Consider the following 27,640-nt stretch of genomic DNA (forward strand, 5'->3'; position numbering starts at 1 on the left):
CCTCATCAGTAGCATGCCCAGGCGTTGTACAGTAGGGAGGTCATACAGGCAGGTGGAGACCACACACAATACTGAGCTTCTTTTCCTTATCATGAGGCATTTCCACTGAAGTTGGATCAGCCTGTAATTTGATTTTCCACTTTGATTTTGAGCATCATTCCACATCCAGATCTCCATGGGATATTCATTTTGATTTACATTGATAATTATGATTTATTGTTCTGAACACATTCCACTATGCAATAAATAAAAATCTGCAACTGGAAAATTTAATTCAGATATATCTAGGATGTGGTATTTTAGTGTTCCCTTTACTTTTTGAGCAGTATATATATATATATGTATATATATATATATATATATATATATATGTATATATATATATATATATATATATATATATATATATTACAGCTATATAGCGAGGACATTGTAATATTTTCTTCAAAGCTAACAAAAGATTTACACTTTTTGAACCCTTTGATCAAAACATACATTCTAGAAACAGGTTAAAGTGCAAATGTTTTGGGTGGTTAAACGAATTAAATGTCTGATCACAGAAGATTAAAACTTTTTGAATGTTTAATAGTTAAGTATGAACTACAAGGCAATTGAATACCTTTACAAATATTACCTAATCTGATATTTCATATTTTCTTTATTATCCTTGAATAACAAGAAATAATCTTGGTAATTAGAAATTTGAGGTGAAGCAACAATGTAGTTTTACACAGCTGTCTTACTGTGTTCCATTGTAATAATAATAATAATAATAATAATATTTTTTATTTATATAGCGCCAACAAATTCCGCAGCACTTTACAATTAAGCGGGGACATGTACAGACAATAAATTCAGTACAAGTTAAGACAATTTAAACAGTGACATTAGGAGTGAGGTCCCTGGTCGCAAGCTTACAATCTACAAGGAAATGGGGGGACACAATATGTGAAAAGTGCTTGTTATTTCAGGTCTGGCAATTATAATAAATAGGGATTTTCATATAAAGCTGCATGATCCGGTCATCAGCCCGTGTGTTTAAGTGCAATAGTCAAGTATCAAGTGCAGTTATCATGTGCATGGAGGGTGTGGAGACAGATGAGTAGTAGGGTGCAGATTCACATGCAGATAATATTTGGAAGGAGGGAACAGGACAAAGTTAGTTTACTGAGTAGTTGATTTGGTAGGCTTGTTTGAAGAGATGGGTTTTTAAAGCGCGCTTGAATAGGTTGGGGCTAGGTATCAGTCTGATCGTCTGGGGAAGTGCATTCCAGAGAGCTGGCGCAGCACAAAATAAGTCTTGTAGACGGAGGTGCGAGTTTCGGATTATGGGGGATGTTAGTCTTAGGTCATTTGTAGAACGGAGGGCACGTGTAGGGCGATAGACGGAGATGAGAGAGGAGATATAAGGCGGTGCAGAACTGTGGAGAGCTTTGTGGGTGAGAGAGACGAGTTTATACTGGACCCTGTAGCGAATGGGTAGCCAGTGTAATGACTGGCACAAGATGGAGTCATCGGTGAAGCGGCTGGTGAGAAATAGGACTCTGGCTGCCGCATTTAAGATGGATTGGAGAGGAGAAAGTTTGGAAAGAGGGAGACCGATCAGAAGAGAGTTGCAGTAGTCCAGACGAGAATGAATAAGAGCGACAGTAAGAGTCTTAGCAGTTTCAAAGGTGAGAAAAGGTCGGATTCTGGAGATGTTTTTAAGATGCAGGCGACAGGAGCGAGTGAGTGATCGGATATAGGGAGTAAAGGAAAGTTCGGTGTCGAATATCACCCCAAGACAGCGGGCATGCTGGGTAAAGTGAGGTTAGTAGAAGGGAGAAACACAAGTAGTTCACTTTTGGAGAGATTTAGTTTCAGATAGAGGGAGGACATGATGTTAGAGACAGCAGACAGACAATCCTTGCCATTGTATTTATATTGTCTTATGTTGGTTGACTGTACAACAAAGTCTTGTTTTAAATGATGGATGAAATGCACGGCCTGCTCCCTTGCTTGATTGAGCCTGCCCTGCCACTTCTAATTGCTATGCATATTTTTACTCTCTGTAAACATGTGAGTGCTGCTTGTCTTCTATTAACTTGAAATACTTTTTCAGAATGAATGTGAGCAGCTAGTAGTGTTTCTTCAGTTCTGTATGCAATCCTCTTTTCATCAGATCCTATATGCATGAGTAACTGCACACCACTTCTTTCCACTTAGCTGCGTATAAAAAGCCTAAGGATGAATGTTGGCAAAAGAGAGGAGGGGATGAACATGCAAAAAAAGGTTTCATGTGTAAACATAACAATTCCAGCCCCATGGCTACTGTTAAAAGCCGTTATCTACCACTCAATGCAACCAAATTAATGTTGTGGAGACACTTAAACTTTATACTAACACAAAAAAAATACACCAATCATCATTTTGTTCATGGAATAACCTTGATTCTTAATTGTAAAAACAAAAGAAACAAGACATCTTCCATTTTTGTTTATAATTGTGAAGTCTACAGAAAATATAGGAAGACGTGTTGATGATGGTATAACAGCAACAGGTTCTTCCAAGAGTTGTGATCACTAAATAGTAGTGCTAAAGACTAAAACAAAAAGTATATTTGATATTGCTGCTGTCAATACTAGTCAATATGCTAGACTATTTTCTCTCAAGCCACATACCAGTGATCCCTGGGATTCCGAAGTTGAACCTGAACCCCAGACGAAATTAATAGTGACCCGAACTTTGGAGTGGGGAAATCTCCAAATCTCTATCTATTTGTCATCTCTAAATTGGATTCTAATCTAACTATATTTATATGGGACCTAACCCCCAAAACTAATTCCTTTCTTGTATTTGCAGCTTGCTTCATTGTCCAGAAAAACAACTTTATTCATAAATGCAAAGGTTGCTTGGTTCATAGTTGATATGGACTCAGTGAACTATTCTATTTTTTTTTACACCTGTGTCTTGCAATGTTCATATTTGTGGCTGGCACTGACAGCCCCCGAGTCAGCACTGTCAGTGAAAGGCCACACACTGTCCTCTGTCCTATCAAAAAAACCATCTATATCCCTGGCTCTTACTGTGTGGTGAGTGACATATGAATGATGTATTCAAGAGCTCACTGGGATGAAGATGATTTTACTTTCAGACAGTCCTGGGTCAAAGAATGCCAGAGTCATCAATCAGGAACAGGAAACAGGAAGTATGCAAAACAGGGGCGGCCATGCCAAGTGGGCAGTGCCCACCACTAGCTTCATATGTAGGTAAGTTGTTTTTCTAGACAATAACGAAAGCTACATAGAAACAAATGAAATAGTTTTAATAAGGGCTAGAGTAAGTCCCCTATGAGGATGTGGCAATAGTTCTGAATGTAATTTCGAGCTGACACTATCTTTAAGAGAAAAAAATTTATTCCTGCAATCACAACACATGATTGTTATATGTGCTTTTTTCAGCCCATCACTTTTTCTGTCTTTGTGTGATCAAGGACTGGAAGGGACAAAGAATCTTAAAATTGTCGACTACACTATTTTGAGTAGTTTTATAATTATTAAGTTGTGATAGATTTTTAGAAACCTTAAAGCACTGTGCTCTGTAGAGGCATTATGTTTTTTAAATCTGCATACATTTTTTTATGGATTTTATCACTTTATCCAGATTTTATTTTTTGTATTTTTTGATACCCTTAACATTTGTTATGTAGATTAGTATAAATGGAATCTCATGAATTCAGGTCTACTTGACGTCAACTGTAGTGCTAGTAATTACACGTTTATACCTTGTTCTGGGTATTATACATTCATATGTTCATATTTTTGCTCGCGTCTATTGATTTTATTTATGAGTACATATTTTGTTCAGGTTATGTGACATCCTTCACTGTAATCAAACAATACTTTTCACTTTCTGGCAAGATTTTTCATTGTGTTTGATGGTTTTCATAGTAACACTAACCAAAAACATGGCATGCACCTCTTTATTTATGAATTTGTAACAAAGCTTCTATTTTTTTTATCAAATAATCAGTGAATAAAATCCATCATGTTTGCCACAAAATTAGAATTTTCCAATTTGCTAAATACACAGTTTATCCTTGGAAAATTGCAATGCCAGATTTATATATAAAATCGACTATTTTCAATAATTGAAAAAAAATCTGTGAGTAAAACTTTTCACACCATTAATTCAACAGTGCGCTTCCAATGCTATTATTTAATGTGAATAGATCCCAGGAAGATTCTTCAATACAGTTCAATGGAGTAAAAAGCTTATTTGTTCTGACTTTGCTAACATTGAAAAATGGAAGCAGGACTACAATCACCAATTTTGGGAATTGAATTAAATGAATAAAAGAGCACCATGCTTCCTCCCCATAATAGAAATCCATTGCAGTTATCTGAGAGGAAGAGCGCTTAAATGTACATACAAAACTTTCTGTGGCACATAACATTACAATGTACTTTCATTTCTGATCTCCAGCACCATTCTCTAGCTCTTTCAGTAACAGACAGAAAGAAAATAACAATACTAAATGTAATACACTGGCCACTAATCACAGTTATAGTTATCTGCCTCCTGTGTTTGCTATATATCCCTCAAAACTCAACCTTAAGTTTAAGGTGACACATGTCGTAAGGATTTTCTCTTTAAGGTACCGTCACATTAAGCGACGCTGCAGCGATCTAGACAACAATCCTGATCGCTGCAGCGTCGCTGTGTGGTCGCTGGAGAGCTGTCACACAGACAGCTCTCCAGTGACCAACGATGCCGGTTCCCTGGTAACCAGGGTAAACATCGGGTTACTAAGCGCAGGGCCGCGCTTAGTAACCCGATGTTTACCCTGGTTACCAGCGTAAATGTAAAAAAACAAACACTACATACTTACATTCTGGTGTCTGTCCTCCGGCGCTGTGCTTTCCTGCACTGTCAGCGCCGGCCAGCCGTAAAGCAGAGCAGTGACGTCACCGCTGTGCTTTACGGCTGGCCGGCGCTCACAGCCAGTGCAGGAAAGCAGAACGCTGGGGGACAGACACCGGAATGTGAGTATGTAGTGTTTTTTTTTTTTTTACGTTTACACTGGTAACCAGGGTAAACATCGGGTTACTAAGCGCGGCCCTGCGCTTAGTAACCCGATGTTTACCCTGGTTACAAGTGAAGACATCCCTGAATCGGTGTCACACACGCCAATTCAGCGATGTCTGTGGGAGGTCCAGTGACGAAATAAAGTGCTGGACTGTCTGCGCCAACCAACGATGGCACAGCAGGATCCTGATCACTGCTGCGTGTCAAACTGAACGATATTGTTAGCCAGGACGCTGCAACGTCACGGATCACTAGCGATATCGTTCAGTGTGACGGTACCTTTAGTGTTCTCTGAATCTTTGGGTCACCCCCCATGCCACCACCTAAGGTCCTGTACTTTGCACAATAGGGTGAATCAACTGAGCTCAAAGAGTTTCTTTGAAAGTAACATGAACACTTTTTGCTTGGTTTATCCACAAAATACCGTTGATTGCTAGGGAATTTATTAGTAGCTACATATTAGTAGCTACATATTTTAGCATGTGTAATTGCAACTAATAGCCTTAAATCTCCTCAACCATGACCACTTTCTCAACATTTATGTCATGCCAGTAACTCACATGCCATCTCAGCGCTGTTCTACTCACTGCGCTCACTGCCCCATCCATATCAGTCTTAGGCCATCACGCTGAATTCCCTTTTGTAGCATTTCCAGCATGCTACATCCTCTTCTTCTTAACCCCTGTGTGTACTGCAGAGTTTAACATCTCTGACATATCTCCTATAAGGGGACATATTAGTCAGCTCTGAACTTAGGTTCCTAGTGCAGTTCATCTCCTACTGTTTGGTGTATTATAGTGTTGTCTCTACTGTTACCAACCCAGCTAGTTTCCTCGTTTCATCTGACCTTTCCACTTCTGACCTTGGGTTCATATTCTGTTTCTGTGCTGCCTGCCCCAACCTTGGACAGTCTGACTACATCTCTGCCTGTGCTTTCTGTAACTTGTGTCACTGCCTTGACCACCTCTCTCACACCCCTCGCCCCAGCAACAAATGTGGTGGAGCAGTTGGCTTGCTCCTGTCCGATACGTGCTCCTTTACCCCAATTCCACTATCGCCCTCCGATGTTATGAACAGGTGATTCAGAACCACAATGGACCTAGTGGTTAAGAGCACACAAAGTGACCTGATAGTTACTAACATAGGACGAGCTCTGAGACGTGGAAACTCTGCTGACCGCAATACCTAATCCTATCATACCACACTAGAGGTAGCCGTGGATTGCGCCTAACGCTCCCTATGCAACTCGGCACAGCCTGAGAAACTAACTAGCCCTGAAGATAGAAAAATAAGCCTACCTTGCCTCAGAGAAATTCCCCAAAGGAAAAGGCAGCCCCCCACATATAATGACTGTGAGTTAAGATGAAAATACAAACACAGAGATGAAACAGATTTAGCAAAGTGAGGCCCGACTTACTGAATAGATCGAGGATAGCTTTGCGGTCAACACAAAAACCTACAAACAACCACGCAGAGGGGCAAAAAGACCCTCCGCACCGACTAACGGTACGGAGGTGCTCCCTCTGCGTCTCAGAGCTTCCAGCAAACAAGAAAAACCAATATAGCAAGCTGGACAGAAAATATAGCAAACAAAAGTAACACAAGCAGAACTTAGCTTATGCAGGGCAGACAGGCCACAAGAACGATCCAGGAGAGAGCCAGACCAATACTGGAACATTGACTGGAGGCCAGGAACAAAGAACTAGGTGGAGTTAAAAAGAGCAGCACCTAACGACTTAACCTCGTCACCTGAGAAAGGAAACTCAGAAGCCGCAGCCCCACTCACATATACCAGCGGAAGCTCATAGACAGAACCAGCCGAAGTACCACTCATGACCACAGGAGGGAGCTTGACCACAGAATTCACAACAGTACCCCCCCCTTGAGGAGGGGTCACCGAACCCTCACCAGAGCCCCCAGGCCGACCAGGATGAGCCAAATGAAAGGCACGAACCAGATCGGCAGCATGAACATCAGAGGCAAAGAACCAGGAATTATCTTCCTGACCATAACCCTTCCACTTAACCAGGTACTGAAGTTTCCGTCTCGAAATACGAGAATCCAAAATCTTCTCCACTATATACTCCAACTCCCCCTCAACCAAAACCGGGGCAGGAGGATCAACGGATGGAACCACAGGTGCCACGTATCTCCGCAACAATGACCTATGGAATACGTTATGGATGGAAAAAGAAGCTGGAAGGGTCAAACGAAAAGACACAGGATTAAGAACCTCAGAAATCCTATACGGACCAATGAAACAAGGCTTAAACTTAGGAGAGGAAACTTTCATAGGAACATAACGAGACGACAACCAAACCAAATCCCCAACACGAAGTCGGGGACCCACACAGCGCCTGCGGTTAGCGAAACGTTGAGCCTTCTCCTGAGACAATGTCAAATTGTCTACCACATGAGTCCAAATCTGCTGCAACCTATCCACCACAGTATCCACACCAGCACAGTCAGAAGACTCAACCTGCCCTGAAGAGAAACGAGGATGGAAACCAGAATTGCAGAAAAACGGCGAAACCAAAGTAGCCGAGCTGGCCCGATTATTAAGGGCGAACTCAGCCAAAGGCAAAAAAGACACCCAATCATCCTGATCGGCAGAAACAAAACACCTCAGATATGTTTCCAAGGTCTGATTGGTTCGTTCAGTGTGGCCATTTGTCTGAGGATGGAAAGCCAAGGAAAAAGACAAATCAATGCCCATCCTAGCACAAAAGGCTCGCCAAAACCTCGAAACAAACTGGGAACCTCTGTCAGAAACGATGTTCTCCGGAATGCTATGTAAACTAACCACATGCTGGAAGAACAATGGTACCAAATCAGAGGAGGGAGGCAATTTAGACAAGGGTACCAAATGGACCATCTTCGAGAAGCGATCACAAACAACCCAAATGACCGACATTTTTTGAGAGACGGGGAGATCCGAAATAAAATCCATAGAGATATGTGTCCAGGGCCTCTTTGGGACTGGCAAGGGCAAAAGCAATCCACTGGCACGAGAACAGCAGGGCTTAGCCCGAGCACAAATCCCACAGGACTGCACAAATGAACGCACATCCCGCGACAGAGACGGCCACCAAAAGGATCTATGTTATGTTTGCTAATGACAGGTGTTATGAAGGCAATCCAGAAACACAGTGTGCTTAGCGATCAGAGCGCACACAGTGATCTGACAAATACCCAAAAATACAAGAACGAGCTCTGAGACGTGGAAACTCTGTAGACTGCACACCTGATCCTATCCTAAACACAACTGAAAGCGGCTGTGGATTGCGCCTAACAACTACCTAGGCAACTCGGCACAGCCTAAGAAACTAGCTAGCCTGAAGATAGAAAAATAGGCCTGACTTGCCCCAGAGAAATTCCCCAAAGGAAAAGGCAGCCCCCCACATATAATGACTGTGAGTAAGATGAAAAGACAAAACGTAGGGATGAAATAGATTCAGCAAAGTGGGGCCCGATATTCTAGGACAGAGCGAGGACAGTAAAGCGAACTTTGCAGTCTACAAAAAACCCTAAAGCAAAACCACGCAAAGGGGGCAAAAAAAACCCACCGTGCCGAACTAACGGCACGGCGGTACACCCTTTGCGTCTCAGAGCTTCCAGCAAAACAAAAGACAAGCTGGACAGAAAAAAAGCAACAAAAAAGCAAAAAGCACTTAGCTATACAGAGCAGCAGGTCACAGGAACAATCAGGAGAAGCTCAGATCCAACACTGAAACATTGACAAGGAGCAAGGATAGCAGCATCATGCGGAGTTAAGTAATGAAGCAGTTAACAAGCTCACCAGAACACCTGAGGGAGGAAGCTCAGAAGCTGCAGTACCACTTGTGACCACAGGAGTGAATTCAGCCACCGAATTCACAACAGTACCCCCCCCTTGAGGAGGGGTCACCAAACCCTCACCAGAGCCCCCAGGCCGACCAGGATGAGCCGCATGAAAGGCACGAACAAGATCGGAAGCATGAACATCAGAGGCAAAAACCCAGGAATTATCTTCCTGAGCATAACCCTTCCATTTAACCAGATACTGGAGTTTCCGTCTAGAAACACGAGAATCCAAAATCTTCTCCACAATATACTCCAATTCCCCCTCCACCAAAACCGGAGCAGGAGGCTCAACAGATGGAACCATAGGTGCCACGTATCTCCGCAACAACGACCTATGGAATACATTATGTATGGAAAAGGAGTCTGGGAGGGTCAAACGAAAAGACACAGGATTGAGAACCTCAGAAATCCTATACGGACCAATAAAACGAGGTTTAAATTTAGGAGAGGAAACCTTCATAGGAATATGACGAGAAGATAACCAAACCAGATCCCCAACACGAAGTCGGGGACCCACACGGCGTCTGCGATTAGCGAAAAGTTGAGCTTTCTCCTGGGACAAGATCAAATTGTCCACTACCTGAGTCCAGATCTGCTGCAACCTATCCACCACAGAATCCACACCAGGACAGTCCGAAGACTCAACCTGTCCTGAAGAGAAACGAGGATGGAACCCTGAAATGCAAAAAAATGGAGAAACCAAGGTAGCCGAGCTGGCCCGATTATTAAGGGCGAACTCAGCCAACGGCAAAAAGGACACCCAATCATCCTGGTCTGCAGAAACAAAACATCTCAGATATGTTTCCAAGGTCTGATTGGTTCGTTCGGTCTGGCCATTAGTCTGAGGATGGAAAGCCGAGGAAAAGGATAGGTCAATGCCCATCCTACCACAAAAGGCTCGCCAAAACCTTGAAACAAACTGGGAACCTCTGTCAGAAACAATATTCTCAGGAATGCCATGCAACCGAACCACATGCTGAAAGAACAAAGGTACCAAATCAGAGGAGGAAGGCAATTTAGCCAAGGGCACCAGATGGACCATTTTAGAAAAGCGATCACAGACCACCCAAATGACTGACATCTTTTGAGAAACGGGAAGGTCAGAAATGAAATCCATCGAAATATGTGTCCAAGGCCTCTTTGGGACCGGCAAGGGCAAAAGCAACCCACTGGCACGAGAACAGCAGGGCTTAGCCCTAGCACAAATCCCACAGGACTGCACAAAAGTACGTACATCCCGTGACAGAGATGGCCACCAGAAGGATCTAGCCACTAACTCTCTGGTACCAAAGATTCCAGGATGACCAGCCAACACCGAACAATGAAGTTCAGAGATAAGTTTATTAGTCCACCTATCAGGGACGAACAGTTTCTCTGCTGGACAACGATCAGGTTTATTCGCCTGAAATTTTTGCAGCACCCGCCGCAAATCAGGGGAGATGGCAGACACAATGACTCCTTCCTTGAGGATACCCGCTGGCTCAGATAAACCCGGAGAGTCGGGCATAAAACTCCTAGACAGAGCATCCGCCTTCACATTTTTAGAGCCCGGAAGGTACGAAATCACAAAGTCGAAGCGGGCAAAAAATAACGACCAACGGGCCTGTCTAGGATTCAAGCGCTTGGCAGACTCGAGATAAGTCAAGTTCTTATGATCAGTCAATACCACCACGCGATGCTTAGCTCCTTCAAGCCAATGACGCCACTCCTCGAATGCCCACTTCATGGCCAGCAACTCTCGATTGCCCACATCATAATTACGCTCAGCGGGCGAAAACTTCCTGGAAAAGAAAGCACATGGTTTCATCACTGAGCAATCAGAACCTCTCTGTGACAAAACCGCCCCTGCTCCAATCTCAGAAGCATCAACCTCGACCTGGAACGGAAGAGAAACATCTGGCTGACACAACACAGGGGCAGAACAAAAACGACGCTTCAACTCCTGAAAAGCTTCCACAGCAGCAGAAGACCAATTAACCAAATCAGCACCCTTCTTGGTCAAATCGGTCAATGGTTTGGCAATGCTAGAAAAATTACAGATGAAGCGACGATAAAAATTAGCAAAGCCCAGGAACTTTTGCAGACTTTTCAGAGATGTCGGCTGAATCCAATCCTGGATGGCTTGGACCTTAACTGGATCCATCTCGATAGTAGAAGGGGTAAAGATGAACCCCAAAAATGAAACTTTCTGCACACCGAAGAGACACTTTGATCCCTTCACAAACAAAGAGTTAGCACGCAGGACCTGAAAAACCATTCTGACCTGCTTCACATGAGACTCCCAATCATCTGAGAAGATCAAAATGTCATCCAAGTAAACAATCAGGAATTTATCCAGATACTCACGGAAGATGTCATGCATAAAAGACTGAAACACAGATGGAGCATTGGCAAGTCCGAACGGCATCACTAGATACTCAAAATGACCCTCGGGCGTATTGAATGCAGTTTTCCATTCATCTCCTTGCCTGATTCTCACCAGATTATACGCACCACGAAGATCTATCTTAGTGAACCAACTAGCCCCCTTAATCCGAGCAAACAAGTCAGATAACAATGGCAAGGGATACTGAAATTTAACAGTGATCTTATTAAGAAGGCGGTAATCAATACACGGTCTCAGCGAACCATCCTTCTTGGCTACAAAGAAGAACCCTGCTCCCAGTGGTGATGACGATGGGCGAATATGTCCCTTCTCCAGGGATTCCTTCACATAACTGCGCATAGCGGCGTGTTCGGGCACGGATAAATTAAATAATCGACCTTTAGGGAATTTACTACCAGGAATCAAATTGATAGCACAATCACAATCCCTATGCGGAGGTAGAGCATCGGACTTGGGCTCTTCAAATACATCCTGATAATCAGACAAGAACTCTGGGACCTCAGAAGGGGTGGATGACGAAATCGACAAAAATGGAACATCACCATGTACCCCCTGACAACCCCAGCTGGATACCGACATGGAATTCCAATCTAATACTGGATTATGGGTTTGTAGCCATGGCAACCCCAACACGACCACATCATGCAGATTATGCAACACCAGAAAGCGAATAACTTCCTGATGTGCAGGAGCCATGCACATGGTCAGCTGGGCCCAGTATTGAGGTTTATTCTTGGCCAAAGGTGTAGCATCAATTCCTCTCAATGGAATAGGACACCGCAAAGGCTCCAAGAAAAACCCACAACGTTTAGCATAATCCAAATCCATCAGATTCAGGGCAGCGCCCGAATCCACAAACGCCATGACAGAAAACGACGACAAAGAGCATATCAAGGTAATGGACAGAAGGAATTTGGACTGTACAGTACCAATGACAGCAGACCTAGCGGACCGCTTAGTGCGCTTAGGACAATCAGAAATAGCATGAGTGGAATCACCACAGTAGAAACACAGACCATTCAGACGTCTGTATTCCTGCTGTTCAACTCTAGTCATAGTCCTATCGCACTGCATAGGCTCAGGTTTAACCTCAGGCAGTACCGCCAAATGGTGCACAGATTTACGCTCGCGCAAGCGTCGACCGATCTGAATGGCCAAAGACAAAGACTCATTCAAACCAGCAGGCATAGGAAATCCCACCATGACATCCTTAAGAGCCTCAGAGAGACCCTTTCTGAACAAAGCTGCCAGCGCAGATTCATTCCACTGAGTGAGTACTGACCATTTCCTAAATTTCTGACAATATACTTCTATATCATCCTGACCCTGGCACAAAGCCAGCAAATTTTTCTCAGCCTGATCCACTGAATTAGGCTCATCGTACAGCAATCCGAGCGCCAGGAAAAACGCATCGACACTACTCAATGCAGGGTCTCCTGGCGCAAGAGAAAATGCCCAGTCTTGAGGGTCGCCGCGCAAAAAAGAAATAATAATCAAAACCTGTTGAATAGGATTACCAGAAGAATGAGGTTTCAAGGCCAGAAATAGCTTACAATTATTTTTGAAACTTAGAAACTTAGTTCTATCTCCAAAAAACAAATCAGGAATAGGAATTCTTGGTTCTAACATAGATTTCTGATCAATAGTATCTTGAATTTTTTGTACATTTATAACGAGATTATCCATTGAAGAGCACAGACCCTGAATATCCATGTCCACACCTGTGTCCAGAATCACCCAAATGTCTAGGGAAAAAAAAAAAAAGTGAACACAGAGCAGAAAAAAAAAAAAAAAATGATGTCAGAACTTTTTCTTTCCCTCTATTGAGAATCATTAGTTTGGCTCCTTGTACTGTTATGTTTGCTAATGACAGGTGTTATGAAGGCAATCCAGAAACACAGTGTGCTTAGCGATCAGAGCGCACACAGTGATCTGACAAATACCCAAAAATACAAGAACGAGCTCTGAGACGTGGAAACTCTGTAGACTGCACACCTGATCCTATCCTAAACACAACTAAAAGCGGCTGTGGATTGCGCCTAACAACTACCTAGGCAACTCGGCACAGCCTAAGAAACTAGCTAGCCTGAAGATAGAAAAATAGGCCTGACTTGCCCCAGAGAAATTCCCCAAAGGAAAAGGCAGCCCCCCACATATAATGACTGTGAGTAAGATGAAAAGACAAAACGTAGGGATGAAATAGATTCAGCAAAGTGGGGCCCGATATTCTAGGACAGAGCGAGGACAGTAAAGCGAACTTTGCAGTCTACAAAAAACCCTAAAGCAAAACCACGCAAAGGGGGCAAAAAAAACCCACCGTGCCGAACTAACGGCACGGCGGTACACCCTTTGCGTCTCAGAGCTTCCAGCAAAACAAAAGACAAGCTGGACAGAAAAAAAGAAACAAAAAAGCAAAAAGCACTTAGCTATACAGAGCAGCAGGTCACAGGAACAATCAGGAGAAGCTCAGATCCAACACTGAAACATTGACAAGGAGCAAGGATAGCAGCATCAGGCGGAGTTAAGTAATGAAGCAGTTAACGAGCTCACCAGAACACCTGAGGGAGGAAGCTCAGAAGCTGCAGTACCACTTGTGACCACAGGAGTGAATTCAGCCACCGAATTCACAACAGATCTAGCCACCAAATCTCTGGTACCAAAGATTCCTGGATGACCAGCCAACACCGAACCATGAACCTCAGAGATAACTCTACTCGTCCATTTATCAGGGACAGTTTCTCCGCTGGGCAACGGTCAGGTCTATTAGCCTGAAATTTTTGCAGCACCCGCCGCAAATCAGGGGAGATGGCAGACAAAATTACCCCCTCCTTGAGAACACCCGCCGGCTCAGACAAACCCGGAGAGTCGGGCACAAAACTCCTAGACAGGGCATCCGCCTTCACATTTTTAGAGCCCGGAAGGTACGAAACCACAAGGTCAAAACGGGAGAAAAACAGCGACCAACGAGCCTGTCTAGGATTCAACCATTTGGCAGACTCGAGATAAGTCAAGTTCTTATGATCAGTCAAGACCACCACGCGATGCTTAGCTCCTTCAAGCCAATGACGCCACTCCTCGAATGCCCACTTCATGGCCAGCAACTCTCGATTGCCAACATCATAATTACGCTCAGCAGGTGAAAACTTCCTGGAAAAGAAGGCGCATGGTTTCATCACCGAGCCATCAGAACTTCTTTGCGACAAAACAGCCCCTGCTCCAATCTCAGAAGCATCAACCTCGACCTGGAACGGAAGCGAAACATCTGGTTGATACAAGACATGGGCAGAAGAAAAACGACGCTTCAACTCTTGAAAAGCTTCCACAGCAGCAGAAGACCAATTGACCACATCAGCACCCTTCTTGGTTAAATCAGTCAACGGTTTAGCAATACTAGAAAAATTATTGATGAAGCGATGATAAAAATTAGCAAAGCCCAGGAACTTTTGCAGACTCTTCAGAGATGTCGGCTGAGTCCAATCATAAATGGCCTGAACTTTAACAGGGTCCATCTCGATAGTAGAAGGGGAAAAAATGAAACCCAAAAATGAAACCTTCTGAACACCAAAGAGACACTTTGACCCCTTCACAAACAAAGAATTTGCATGCAGGACCTGGAACACCATTCTGACCTGCCTCACGTGAGACTCCAAATCATCCGAGAAGACCAAAATATCATCCAAGTATACAATCAGGAATTTATCCAGGTACTCTCGGAAGATGTCATGCATAAAGGACTGAAACACTGATGGAGCATTAGAAAGCCCGAATGGCATAACCAGGTACTCAAAATGGCCCTCGGGCGTATTAAATGCTGTTTTCCATTCATCGCCCTGTTTAATGCGCACAAGATTATACGCACCACGAAGATCTATCTTGGTGAACCAACTAGCCCCCTTAATCCGAGCAAACAAATCAGACAGCAGCGGCAAGGGGTACTGAAATTTGACCGTGATTTTATTTAGAAGGCGGTAATCAATACAAGGTCTCAGCGAACCATCCTTCTTGGCCACAAAAAAGAACCCTGCTCCCAATGGCGACGACGACGGGCGAATATGACCCTTCTCCAAGGATTCCTTTACGTAACTCCGCATAGCGGCGTGCTCAGGCACAGACAAATTAAACAGTCGACCTTTAGGAAACTTACTACCAGGAATCAAATCAATAGCGCAATCCCTATGCGGAGGTAGGGCTCTGGACTTGGGCTCATCAAATACATCCCGGTAATCCAACAAGATCTCTGGGACCTCAGAAGGGGTGGATGATGAAATAGACAGAAATGGAACATCACCATGTACCCCCTGACAACCCCAGCTGGACACAGACATTGATTTCCAATCCAATACTGGGTTATGGACTTGTAGCCATGGCAACCCCAACACGACCACATCATGCAGATTATGCAACACCAAAAAGCGAATATTCTCCTGATGCGCAGGAGCCATGCACATGGTCAGTTGGGTCCAGTACTGAGGCTTATTCTTGGCCAAAGGCGTAGCATCAATTCCTCTCAATGGAATAGGATACTGCAAGGGCTCCAAGAAAAACCCACAGCGCCTAGCATACTCCAAGTCCATCAAATTCAGGGCAGCGCCTGAATCCACAAATGCCATGACCGAATAGGATGACAAAGAGCAGATCAAAGTAACGGACAAAAGAAATTTCGACTGTACCGTACCAATGGTGGCAGAGCTAGCGAACCGCTTAGTGCGCTTAGGACAATCGGAGATAGCATGAGTGGAATCACCACAGTAAAAACACAGCCCATTCCGTCATCTGTGTTCTTGCCGTTCAGCTCTGGTCAAAGTCCTATTGCATTGCATAGGCTCAGGTCCATGCTCAGATAATACCGCCAAATGGTGCACAGTCTTACGCTCACGTAAGCGTCGATCGATCTGAATGGCCAAAAACATAGACTCATTCAGACCAGCAGGCATAGGAAATCCCACCATGACATCCTTTAGGGCTTCAGAGAGACCCTTTCTGAAAATTGCTGCCAGAGCATATTCATTCCATTGAGTGAGCACAGACCACTTCCTAAATTTCTGACAATATATCTCTACCTCATCCTGACCCTGTCACAGAGCCAGCAAGATTTTCTCTGCCTGATACACTGAATTAGGTTCGTCATAAAGCAATCCAAGCGCCAGGAAAAACGCATCAACATCACGCAATGCCGGATCCCCTGGTGCAAGGGAAAATGCCCAGTCTTGAGGGTCGCCACGTAATAAAGAAATAATGATCTTTACTTGTTGAACTGGGTCACCAGAGGAGCGGGGTTTCAAAGCCAGAAATAGTTTACAATTATTTTTGAAATTCAGAAACTTAGCTCTATCTCCAGAAAATAACTCAGGAATAGGAATTTTAGGTTCTAACATAGGATTCTGAACCACTAAATCTTGAATGTTCTGAACACTTATAGTGAGATTATCCATCAAAAAGGACAGACCTTGAATGTCCATGTCTACACCTGTGTTCTGAACCACCCTGATGTAAAGGGGAAAAGAAAGACAAAACACAGTGCAAAGAAAAAAAAATGGTCTCAGAACTTCTCTTTTCCCTCTATTGAGAAGCATTAGTACTTTGGGCCTCCAGTACTGTTATGAACAGGTGATTCAGAACCACAATGGACCTAGTGGTTAAGAGCACACAAAGTGACCTGATAGTTACTAACATAGGACGAGCTCTGAGACGTGGAAACTCTGCTGACCGCAATACCTAATCCTATCATACCACACTAGAGGTAGCCGTGGATTGCGCCTAACGCTCCCTATGCAACTCGGCACAGCCTGAGAAACTAACTAGCCCTGAAGATAGAAAAATAAGCCTACCTTGCCTCAGAGAAATTCCCCAAAGGAAAAGGCAGCCCCCCACATATAATGACTGTGAGTTAAGATGAAAATACAAACACAGAGATGAATTAGATTTAGCAAAGTGAGGCCCGACTTACTGAATAGACCGAGGATAGGAAAGATAGCTTTGCGGTCAACACAAAAACCTACAAACAACCACGCAGAGGGGCAAAAAGACCCTCCGCACCGACTAACGGTACGGAGGTGCTCCTTCTGCGTCTCAGAGCTTCTAGCAAGCAAGAAAAACCAATATAGCAAGCTGGACAGAAAATATAGCAAACAAAAGTAACACAAGCAGAACTTAGCTTATGCAGGGCAGACAGGCCACAAGAACGATCCAGGAGAGAGCCAGACCAATACTGGAACATTGACTGGAGGCCAGGAACAAAGAACTAGGTGGAGTTAAATAGAGCAGCACCTAACGACTTAACCTCGTCACCTGAGGAAGGAAACTCAGAAGCCGCAGCCCCACTCACATATACCAGCGGAAGCTCATAGACAGAACCAGCCGAAGTACCACTCATGACCACAGGAGGGAGCTTGACCACAGAATTCACAACACTCCGCTACTCTTCCCTCGTTTGAGGTGCACTCCGTCCACATCTATTCCCTCTCCAATCTTCAGCTGGCTGTAATCTATCGCCCCCCAGAACTAGCCATCTTCACCTTTCTCAACCACTTTATCACCTGGCTACTTCACTTCCTCTCCACTGACATCCCCACTATCATCATGGGTGACTTCAATATCCCCATTGAAACTTCCACCTCAGCTGCCTCTAAACCTTTAACGCTCACTGCCTCCTTCAGCCTCACTCAATGGTATTCTGCGGCCACTCACAAAGATGGTCTATCCTTACCTACTGTATCCTCACCCATCCCTTGTAGATTGTGAGCCCTTGTGGGCAGGGTCATCTCTCCTCCTGTATCAGTTGTGACTTGTATTGTTCAAGATTATTGTACTTGTTTTTACTATATATACCCCTCCTCACATGTAAAGTGCCATGGAATAAATGGTGCTATAATAATAAATAATAATAATAATAATAATGGTCACACACACTGGACTTTATCTTTACCCGCTAGAAGGGGAAAAAATGAAACCCAAAAATGAAACCTTCTGAACACCAAAGAGACACTTTGACCCCTTCACAAACAAAGAATTTGCATGCAGGACCTGGAACACCATTCTGACCTGCCTCACGTGAGACTCCCAATCATCCGAGAAGACCAAAATATCATCCCTCTCCTCTCCTAGTGCGCAACCCCCACTCCACAAACTCACTCACCCTCGCAGAAATTTCAAATACCTCAATTTACAATCACTCTCTGAGTCCCTTCTCCCTCTTACAGATATAGATTCCCTTCATGACACAGATGCTGCTGCCATTTTTTATAACACCACAATAACAGCAACACTTGATTCGGCTGCCTCCCTCATGCATAGCCAAACCTGTACAATCAACAGGCAGCCCTGACTGACCAGCCTGACCAAAGAACTGGGATGGGCTTCCAGGGTCGCTGAGCGGAGATGTAAGCGACCCGCTCTGCGAACCACTTCATTGCATACAAGCAGTCCCTCGCCAGCTTCAAGTCTATGCTTACTGTTGCAAAACAAACTTACTTCTCATCTCTCATATCCTTTCTGTCTCACAACCCTAAACAGCTTTTCAACACTTTCAATTCTCTACTCCGTCTGCCAGCACCTCCTCCCTCTCCTCTCATTTCTGCTGAAGACTTTGCCTCTTTCTTTAAACAGAAGATCGATACGATCAGAGAAAGCTTTGGTCCACAGCGCCCGATGCTACTCTTAGCTGCTCAATCCTGTTCCTGCAAAACCAGCTTTTATACCATGACAGAAGATCAGCTCTCCGCCCTCCTATCAAGATCACATCTCACCACTTGCATGCTTAACCAGCTCCCATCCCACCTCATCCCTAACCTCGCCACAGTCTTCATCCCAACCATAACACACCTCTTCAACCTCTCACTCACAACTGGTGTCTTGCCCTCATCTTTCAAGCATGCCTCGATCATACCCATACTGAAAAAGCCCTCCCTCGACCCATCCTCTTTGTCTAGCTATCGCACAATATCTCTTCTCCCTTATATCTCAAAACTACTGGAACAGCATGTCCATCTTGAACTGTCCTCCCACCTCTCCTCCTTCTCCCTCTTTGATCAGTTATAATCTGGCTTCCGACCTCACCACTCAACTGAAATTGCCCTAAATAAAGTCACCAATGACCTATTAACCACCAAAAGCAAGCGACACTACTGTGTCCTCATTCTCCTGGACCTGTCTTCTGCCTTTGACACTGTGGACCACTCCCTTCTGCTACAGATTCTCTCATCTCTTGGCATTACAGACCTATCCTGGATCTCATCATATCTAACAGACCGAACACTCTCTGTCTCCCTCTCCCACACCGCCTCCTCAACTCGCCCCTTGTCTTTCAGTGTTCCTCAAGGCTGAGTTCTAGGACCCCTACTCTTCTCTATCTACACCTTCGACCTGTGACAGCTCATAGAATCCCATGATTTCCAGTATCATTTCTACGCTGACGACACGCAGATCTACCTATCCAGACCTGACTTCACCGCCTTACTCACCAAAATCCCACACTGTGTCTGCCATCTCAGCCTTCTTTTCTGTTCGCTTTCTAAAACTGAACATGGACAAAACAGAATTCATCATCTTTCCCCCATCTCACTCTACCCCTCCACCAGACCTATCCATCAATGTTATTGGCTGCTCAATTTCCCCAGTCCCACACACTTGATGTCTCGGGGTGATCTTCGACTCTGCCCTCTCTTTCAAGCCACATATCCAAGCCCATGCCTCCTTCTGCTGTCTCAAACTCAAAATATTTCCCGGATCCACGCATTCCTTGAACATGAAACCACAAAAACACTAGTGCTCACCCTTATCATCTCCCGCCTTGACTACTGCAACCTCCTACGCACTGGCCTCCCCTGTAGCACTCTGGCACCACTCCAATCCATCCTTCACTCTGCTGCCTGACTAATCTACCTGTCTCTCCGCTATTCCCCAGCCTCTTTCCTATGCCAAGCCCTTCACTGGCTTCCTATCATCCAGAGACTCCAGTTCAAAACCCTTACTATTACATACAAAGCCATCCACAACCTGTCTCCTCCATACATCTGTGACATGGTCTCCCGGTACTTACCTTCACGCAACCTTTGATCCTCACAAGATCTCCTTCTCTACTCCCCTCATCTCTTCTTCCCACAACCGAATCCAAGACTTCTCCCGTGTTTTCCCCGTGCTTCCCCCATACTCTGGAACTCTCTACCCCAACACATCAGACTCTCGCCTACCACGGAAATGTTAAAAAAGAACCTGAAGACTCACCTCTTCTGACAAGCCTACAGCCTGAAGTGATCCTCAACCCACTGAATTGCCACACAACCAGATCTACCCTCTCCTAGTGTATCCTCACCCATCCTCTGTAGACTGTGAGCCCTCGTGGGCAGGGTCCTCTCTCCTTCTGTACCTGTTAGTGCCTTCTTTTTGCTCATGTTTATTGTATTTGTCTATATTTGCTCCCTTTACACATTTAAAGTGCCATGCAATAAATGCTGCTGTGAAAAATGTATAATAATAATAAATAATATCTTAATGGTCCAAGCCTATCCTCATCATAAGAGATTCTAGTAAAGACCAGATAGCCACTTTGTCATGCCCCTCTAGGATAAACAGCGGCACAGTGGTTCCACACCCACCACTGCTACAATTTATTCTTCATTTCATCAAAACTTACTTTGCTATCTAGAGTTACCACCAATGCCAGATTTTAGTTAAAAAGGACACAGCTGGCATACACATCTTTTCAAACATTAGACATTATTGAACAAAATCATTCACTCTGAATAAATGAAACATTGGCACAATTTTCAAAACAAGTCTTTGGAGGCACTAACCACAAACTTCAAATACCATTTCACAATAATATGCCGTAGACTTGATGACCCCGATTACCCTTAGCCTGATACAGCTAATCCAAAGACATCCACATTGAATACTGTGATACATTCCATTCCTGAGACCAGTAACACCTTCCTGTCAAAGTAAGTTTTTACCTTCCTGACCAGGGCTTTTTTACATAAAAAATGTGCTTTTAATACAAAACATTTTTCAGGCTTTATTTCTAACACATTATTTTGTGGCTTTTTTTTTTTTTTTTTTTTACAATTTTTACACATTTTTTAACTTATTTTTACTTTGTCTACTTAGCCTCTCTATGGGGCTTCAGCATTCAGTAGTTTGAACACTGGTCTAATGCACTGCAATACCCATGTATTAGACCTGTCGTTCTTCCAGTGACAGGATTTCTGCTAGACTCTGTTTATAGTCACCGTGCAGGCAGAGCCAGAGGTCACACAATGCCATGAGAATCATTGGCATCCTACAATATCATGGCCAAGCAGCTGATCATGTGAATGAGTGAGCCCCACCCCCTCTTACAAACGTCTAGATGCCACTGTCACTAATGACCACTTCATCTGGAGGGTTAATCTGCCACAGACTATGTGAACAACAGCTTTGGCTGTTTCTGCAACAGCTCGACTATGAATTTAGCCAAGCTTCCAGCAGTGATTGTGTGAGTTCACATCCTGATGACCATCGCATAATCACCATGGTATACCTTTATGGCATATTGTGAAAACACCTTTTACATTATGACACGCATGTATGTCAAATAATAATAATAATTATTATTATTATTTTTATTTCTATAGCGCCTACATATTGCATAGCACTTTACATTGTCAAATGTCTGGAATGATTCTAACCATCATCAAAAGTGAGGGAAAACATTCATGGTTTAACATACCAAGACATTTAGGACAGGACAATTGTATGTTTTGAGGAAGACATTTTACTGTTCCAGCATAACTATGCACCAGTGCACAGCGGAAGTTCCATGAAAGAATGTTTGGATGCGTTTAGTGTGCAGGACCTTAACTGGCCACACACTGTGGGCTGACTTCAACCCCATTAAACACCCTTAGGATGAATAGTAACAAGAATTGTTAGCCAGGCCTTTTTGTCCAATGTCAGTGTCTGATAATAATAATAATAATCTTTATTTTTATATAGCGCTAACATATTCCGCAGCGCTTTACAGTTTTGCACACATTATCATCGCTGTCCCCGATGGGGCTCACAATCTAGATTCCCTATCAGTATGTCTTTGGAATGTGGGAGGAAACCGGAGTACCCGGAGGAAACCCACTCAAACACGGAGAGAACATACAAACTCTTTATCACAAATGGTCTTCAAAAACAAGGATAACTGGGCAAAAAATCCCATAGACACACTTCAGTCTCTTATGGAAAGCCTTTCCCGAGAATTTGGAGATGTTGTAGCTGCGGGGAGAGTAGTAGGTTCTACCCCATTTAAACTAAAATAGAATGACAAAAAAAGTTCTTGCAGAAGTAATCTGTAGATATCCCATTACTTTAGTCCATTTCAATGCTTCCTACATTTATGATGAAATAACAGAGATCATTTAGGTTTAAACTCAAAACCTTCCTCTTTTCCCTCCTTAAAATTACATTGAGCATTATTTCTGCCCATCTAACCACCTGCTTCATGGCTCTCATGATAAAAATAAATATTAAAACAATAAACAGTATTTTTAAAATGAAAAAAGAATATATATATATATATATATATATATATATATATATATTTAAGAAGCATATAACAATGGTTTCATTGGATAGATTTGCAGCCTTGCACTGCTAGTTAAGACTTACTGTTAAGTCTGCCAGAAAGTTTGATTTGTTTCACTAAAGCCCTTGTGGGGAGTTAAATGACCTCTTTGTTACAGTGGAATGCATCTGTTCCCTCCACAAAACCAGCTTTTTTTGCATGCTGTCGACATAGCTGTCTGGTGTAAAATTTAAATGAGGAATTCTCTATTTCTAACTCACCAATTGTTAACTATCTAAATCATTTTCTAAATGTAGGAACCATGTTTGTAATTAGCTATTTGTGTAAATTTCATTGTATTATTCATTATGTTAGCAATGCTATTCACAATATATTTGCTGGAGAAAGCTGAAAGAGGATTTTTACAGAAAATGCAAAAAAATAACCATGTATAAGTAATTCCAAAGTTATAGCCTTGGAAACAAAAGTTTTAAAAATACACTATTTCGAAGATATTGCTTTTTTGTGACTGTCATTTGACATCAGTAAACAGTATGTGCAGCCATATTGACTAGAATTGATCATTAGTTTTGGGTTAATTCAAAATGATAGCTAATAGGACTGCACTTCTATTGACCAAATTTGCAAACATTAAAGCCTCAACAGAATAGACAGTTGTCAACATATATGTAAGCAAAAAGGAAAATGAACATACAGTGGGAAAAATCATGCAAGGTGATTTTCTGAAATTTTTAAAAATTGTTTCTCACAGTTGAAGTGTACCTATTGTACAAATTACCGACCGCTCCCTTGTTTCTAGGTGGGAAAACTTGCAAAATCAGTAGTGTATCAGATACTTATTTTACCTATTGTAATTTCCAAACTTTGGCTTCTGCTCTTCTTATTTGCTAATACAAGTATATGTCTAAATTTTATGTGAACATAACACAACCAGTCACTATGGGGCCAGTGATTTCTATGGGGCCAGTGATTTGATGCACATACAAATTAAAGCAATGATGGAACAAGGAGCCATCACTATGCATCTGATTCTCATGGCAGTTGGTACAATGATGTCATTACATCACAACTACTGCACTAAAGGTACCGTCACACTTAGCGACGCTGCAGCGATACCGACAACGATCCGGATCGCTGCAGCGTCGCTGTTTGGTCGCTGGAGAGCTGTCACACAGACAGCTCTCCAGCGACCAACGATGCCGATAACCAGGGTAAACATCGGGTAACTAAGTGCAGGGCCGCGCTTAGTAACCCGATGTTTACCCTGGTTACCATCCTAAAAGTAAAAAAAACAAACACTACATACTTACCTACAGCTGTCTGTCCTCCAGCGCTGTGCTCTGCACTCCTCCTGTACTGTCTGTGTGAGCACAGCGGCCGGAAAGCAGAGCGGTGACGTCACCGCTCTGCTTTCCGGCTGACCGACGCTCACAGCCAGTACAGGAGGAGTGCAGAGCACAGCACTGGAGGACAGACAGCTGTAGGTAAGTATGTAGTGTTTGTTTTTTTTACTTTTAGGATGGTAACCAGGGTAAACATCGGGTTACTAAGCGCGGCCCTGCGCTTAGTTACCCGATGTTTACCCTGGTTACCAGTGAAGACATCGCTGAATCGGTGTCACACACGCCGATTCAGCGATGTCTGCGGGGAGTCCAGCGACCAAATAAAGTTCTGGACTTTCTTCCCCGACCAGCGACAGCACAGCAGGGGCCTGATCGCTGCTGCCTGTCACACTGGACGATATCGCTAGCGAGGACGCTGCAACGTCACGGATCGCTAGCGATATCGTCTAGTGTGACGGTACCTTAAGTTTCAGAACACACGTTGCAGAGACCGGAGTATCACGCGGTGTTGGGTTTCTTGGAACCTCAATGTGTGTGGGGAATCTGTGGAGAAATCACTGTGTTTTTCGGTGAATTTGCAAAAAAGCCCTATTTTATTCCACATTCACCAAAATGCTAAAACTTATCTGCCAGTATGATTCTCCAGGTCACTATGAGTTGACCTATCACAAACATGTATTGATTCTGTTTTATTTAGGTGTCGAAAATAAATCCAAAAAGCTTATTTTTGGTGCACCGAGCTGATGTTTTAATGGTACCATTCCGGTGTAGATGCAATGTTTTGATCAACTGTTAATGTATTTTGATTTTTATTCTTATTACGCCGCTTATCAATCTGATTAATTATTTTTATATATGGATAGAATGGGCGATTGTGAACATGGCAATACCAAATATGTGAGGTTTTTTAATTGTTTTATTTTGAATGGGGTGAATGGGTGATGATTTGAACTTTTATATTTTATTAATTTTTCTAATATTTTTGAAACCTTTTTTTTTACTTTTCACTGGCTTCAATAGTCTCTATGAGAGACTAGAAGCTGAGATCATCCGATTACTTGTGCTACACATAGCAGGACTTCAGCCCTCCTTTGCGAAGTTAAAAAGATCACCTGCTATGAGCACCTGCCACAGGGCGGTGCTCATAGCCATCTGACAATGACAACCACAGAAGTCTCCTGCAGACCCCGGGATGTCATGCCCACCAATTGGTGACCCTCGGTCATGTGACACGGGTGCAGATGGGTGGTGTTTGTGATGCTCTTCCAGCGTGAACATGTTAAATGTGTGAGATTGACAGCGGCATTTAAAATGTTAACAGCTGCTGGTGGATTGTGATTTCATATGTGTGGGGAAACATTGCAGGGACACAACCAATGACATACCTATACATCATAGGTCATGAAGAGGTTAATCTGATGCCTATATAGTAACACATAGTAGTGATCTACAGTTCTCACTTGTTTGTCAAATGAACCTTGACATTTATTACTACATTTGCTATTGAAATGCAATGTTTCAATATTTTGTCAGGAGTCAACTATATGCTTGATAAATACAACAGCCTTTGGGCACATACAGAAGGCTATGTAAATCGTTTGATGAGTGCTTAGCATTTCACAAACTGACTTGGCATATCTTGAATTTTACAAAAATACCTATTTTACAGGTTAGAGATTTTTTGGCATTTTCTAGAATGGCAGCCAAAAACTTAACTGAGGACAGTGGTTTTAGGGAACCACAGGATTGGTGACAGGTAAGGTGAGTATTAATTTCTTATTTCCATACAACATGTTTACTATGCTCTTGGATGTGGACAGAGTAAAAATGAGCATAATTTCTGAATTCAAACTTTGGCATATCCACCTGTATTTATTCAAAGTCATATTTCAGTGACAGATATTATAGTCAAATGTCAGATATTACATTCAGGTATCATAGTGAAGATTTGCATCAAATTTCCATTAAACTGAAAGTTTACTTACACTGGGCACTGTATCACTTTATGACTAGCTAGTTAAAGAATACATTTTTGTCCAGAGGAAAACTAAATGCATTATACAAGAATAACTGAAATTAGGGTCAAACAGTGGTATCAGATCATTGTGTTCAGATGTTTGATAACTGTAGAATTCTGATAGAATTTGTTTTAAAAAGAGATGCAGGTTGAGTACAGAAGATTGTGATTTAAGGTTATTGCCCGTAAATTTTTTCTATTCTTAAGTGCAATGGAATATCATAAAAATCTGACTGCCATATTTAGCATTTTGCAAAAAACAGATGTGGCTTTATTTTGCTTGTGCTTTATTTAATTTGTACCCTGTCTGTTTTAAATTCTTAGTTCTGGTCATTGTACTTTTTTGGCATAAGGCAGCAGTTTTTGTAATTTTAGCTCCCAGAGGCAGTTAAGATGGGTCAACGATACAAAGCTGTTAATGTATTTGTAGGGTCACATGAACGCGGATCGCCGATGGGTTGGCATAACAACCTAGGGTCTGCAGGAGACCCCTATGGTTGTCAGTGCCAGACTGCTATGATTGCTGCTCTGTGGTCGGCGCTCATAGCAAGTGAGTATTTCTGCTACACACAGGTGATCTGATCATCGCCTGTGTGTAGCAGTAGTGATCGGATTATCATAGCTTGTAGTCTCCCATGGAGACTATTGAAGCCAGTGAAAAGTAAACAAAATGTTTTTATAAAAATTTAAAAAACAAAACAAATATAAAAGTTCAAATCATCCCCATTCACCCCATCCAAAATAAAACAATTAACCCCTTTCTGACATCGGACGTACTATCCCGTCCATGTGGGGTGGGCCCCTATGACCATGGACGGGATAGTACGTCCAGTGCGATCGGCGGCGCTCACGGGGGGAGCGCCGCCGATCGCGGCCGGGTGTCAGCTGCCTATCGCAGCTGACATCCGGCACTATGTGCCAGGAGCAGTCACGGACCGCCCCCGGCACATTAACCCCCAGCACACCGCGATCAAAGATGATCGCGATGTGCCGGCGGTACAGGGAAGCTTCCCGCAGGGAGGGGGCTCCCTGCGGGCTTCCCTGAGACCCCCGGAGCAACGCGATGTGATCGCGTTGCTGCGAGGGTCTCACCTCCCTCCCTGCTCCCTCCAGCCCCGGATCCAAGATGGCCGCGGATCCGGGTCCTGCAGAGAGGGAGGTGGCTTCACAGAGCCTGCTCAGAGCAGGCACTGTGAAGGCTGCAGCGCTGCATGTCAGATCAGTGATCTGACAGAGTGCTGTGCAAACTGTCAGATAACTGATCTGTGATGTCCCCCCCTGGGACAAAGTAAAAAAGTAAAAAAAAAAAATTTCAAATGTGTAAAAAAAAATAAAAATAAATATTCCAAAATAATGAAAAAAAAAAAAATATATTATTCCCATAAATATATTTCTTTATCTAAATAAAAAAAAAAAAACAATAGAAGTACATA

At 43.2% G+C, this 27,640-nt stretch overlaps 1 protein-coding gene across 4 annotated transcripts in view; it reads right to left on the reverse strand.

Moving 5' to 3' along the window:
* FSTL5 (follistatin like 5) overlaps window positions 1-27,640 on the reverse strand; it is a 1,350,822-nt gene that overhangs the window by 992,926 nt on the left and 330,256 nt on the right. The gene's annotated exons all lie outside the window — the stretch shown is intronic.

This window comes from Ranitomeya imitator, chromosome 1, assembly GCF_032444005.1.
Source record: "Ranitomeya imitator isolate aRanImi1 chromosome 1, aRanImi1.pri, whole genome shotgun sequence".
NCBI classification, from domain to species: domain Eukaryota; kingdom Metazoa; phylum Chordata; class Amphibia; order Anura; family Dendrobatidae; genus Ranitomeya; species Ranitomeya imitator.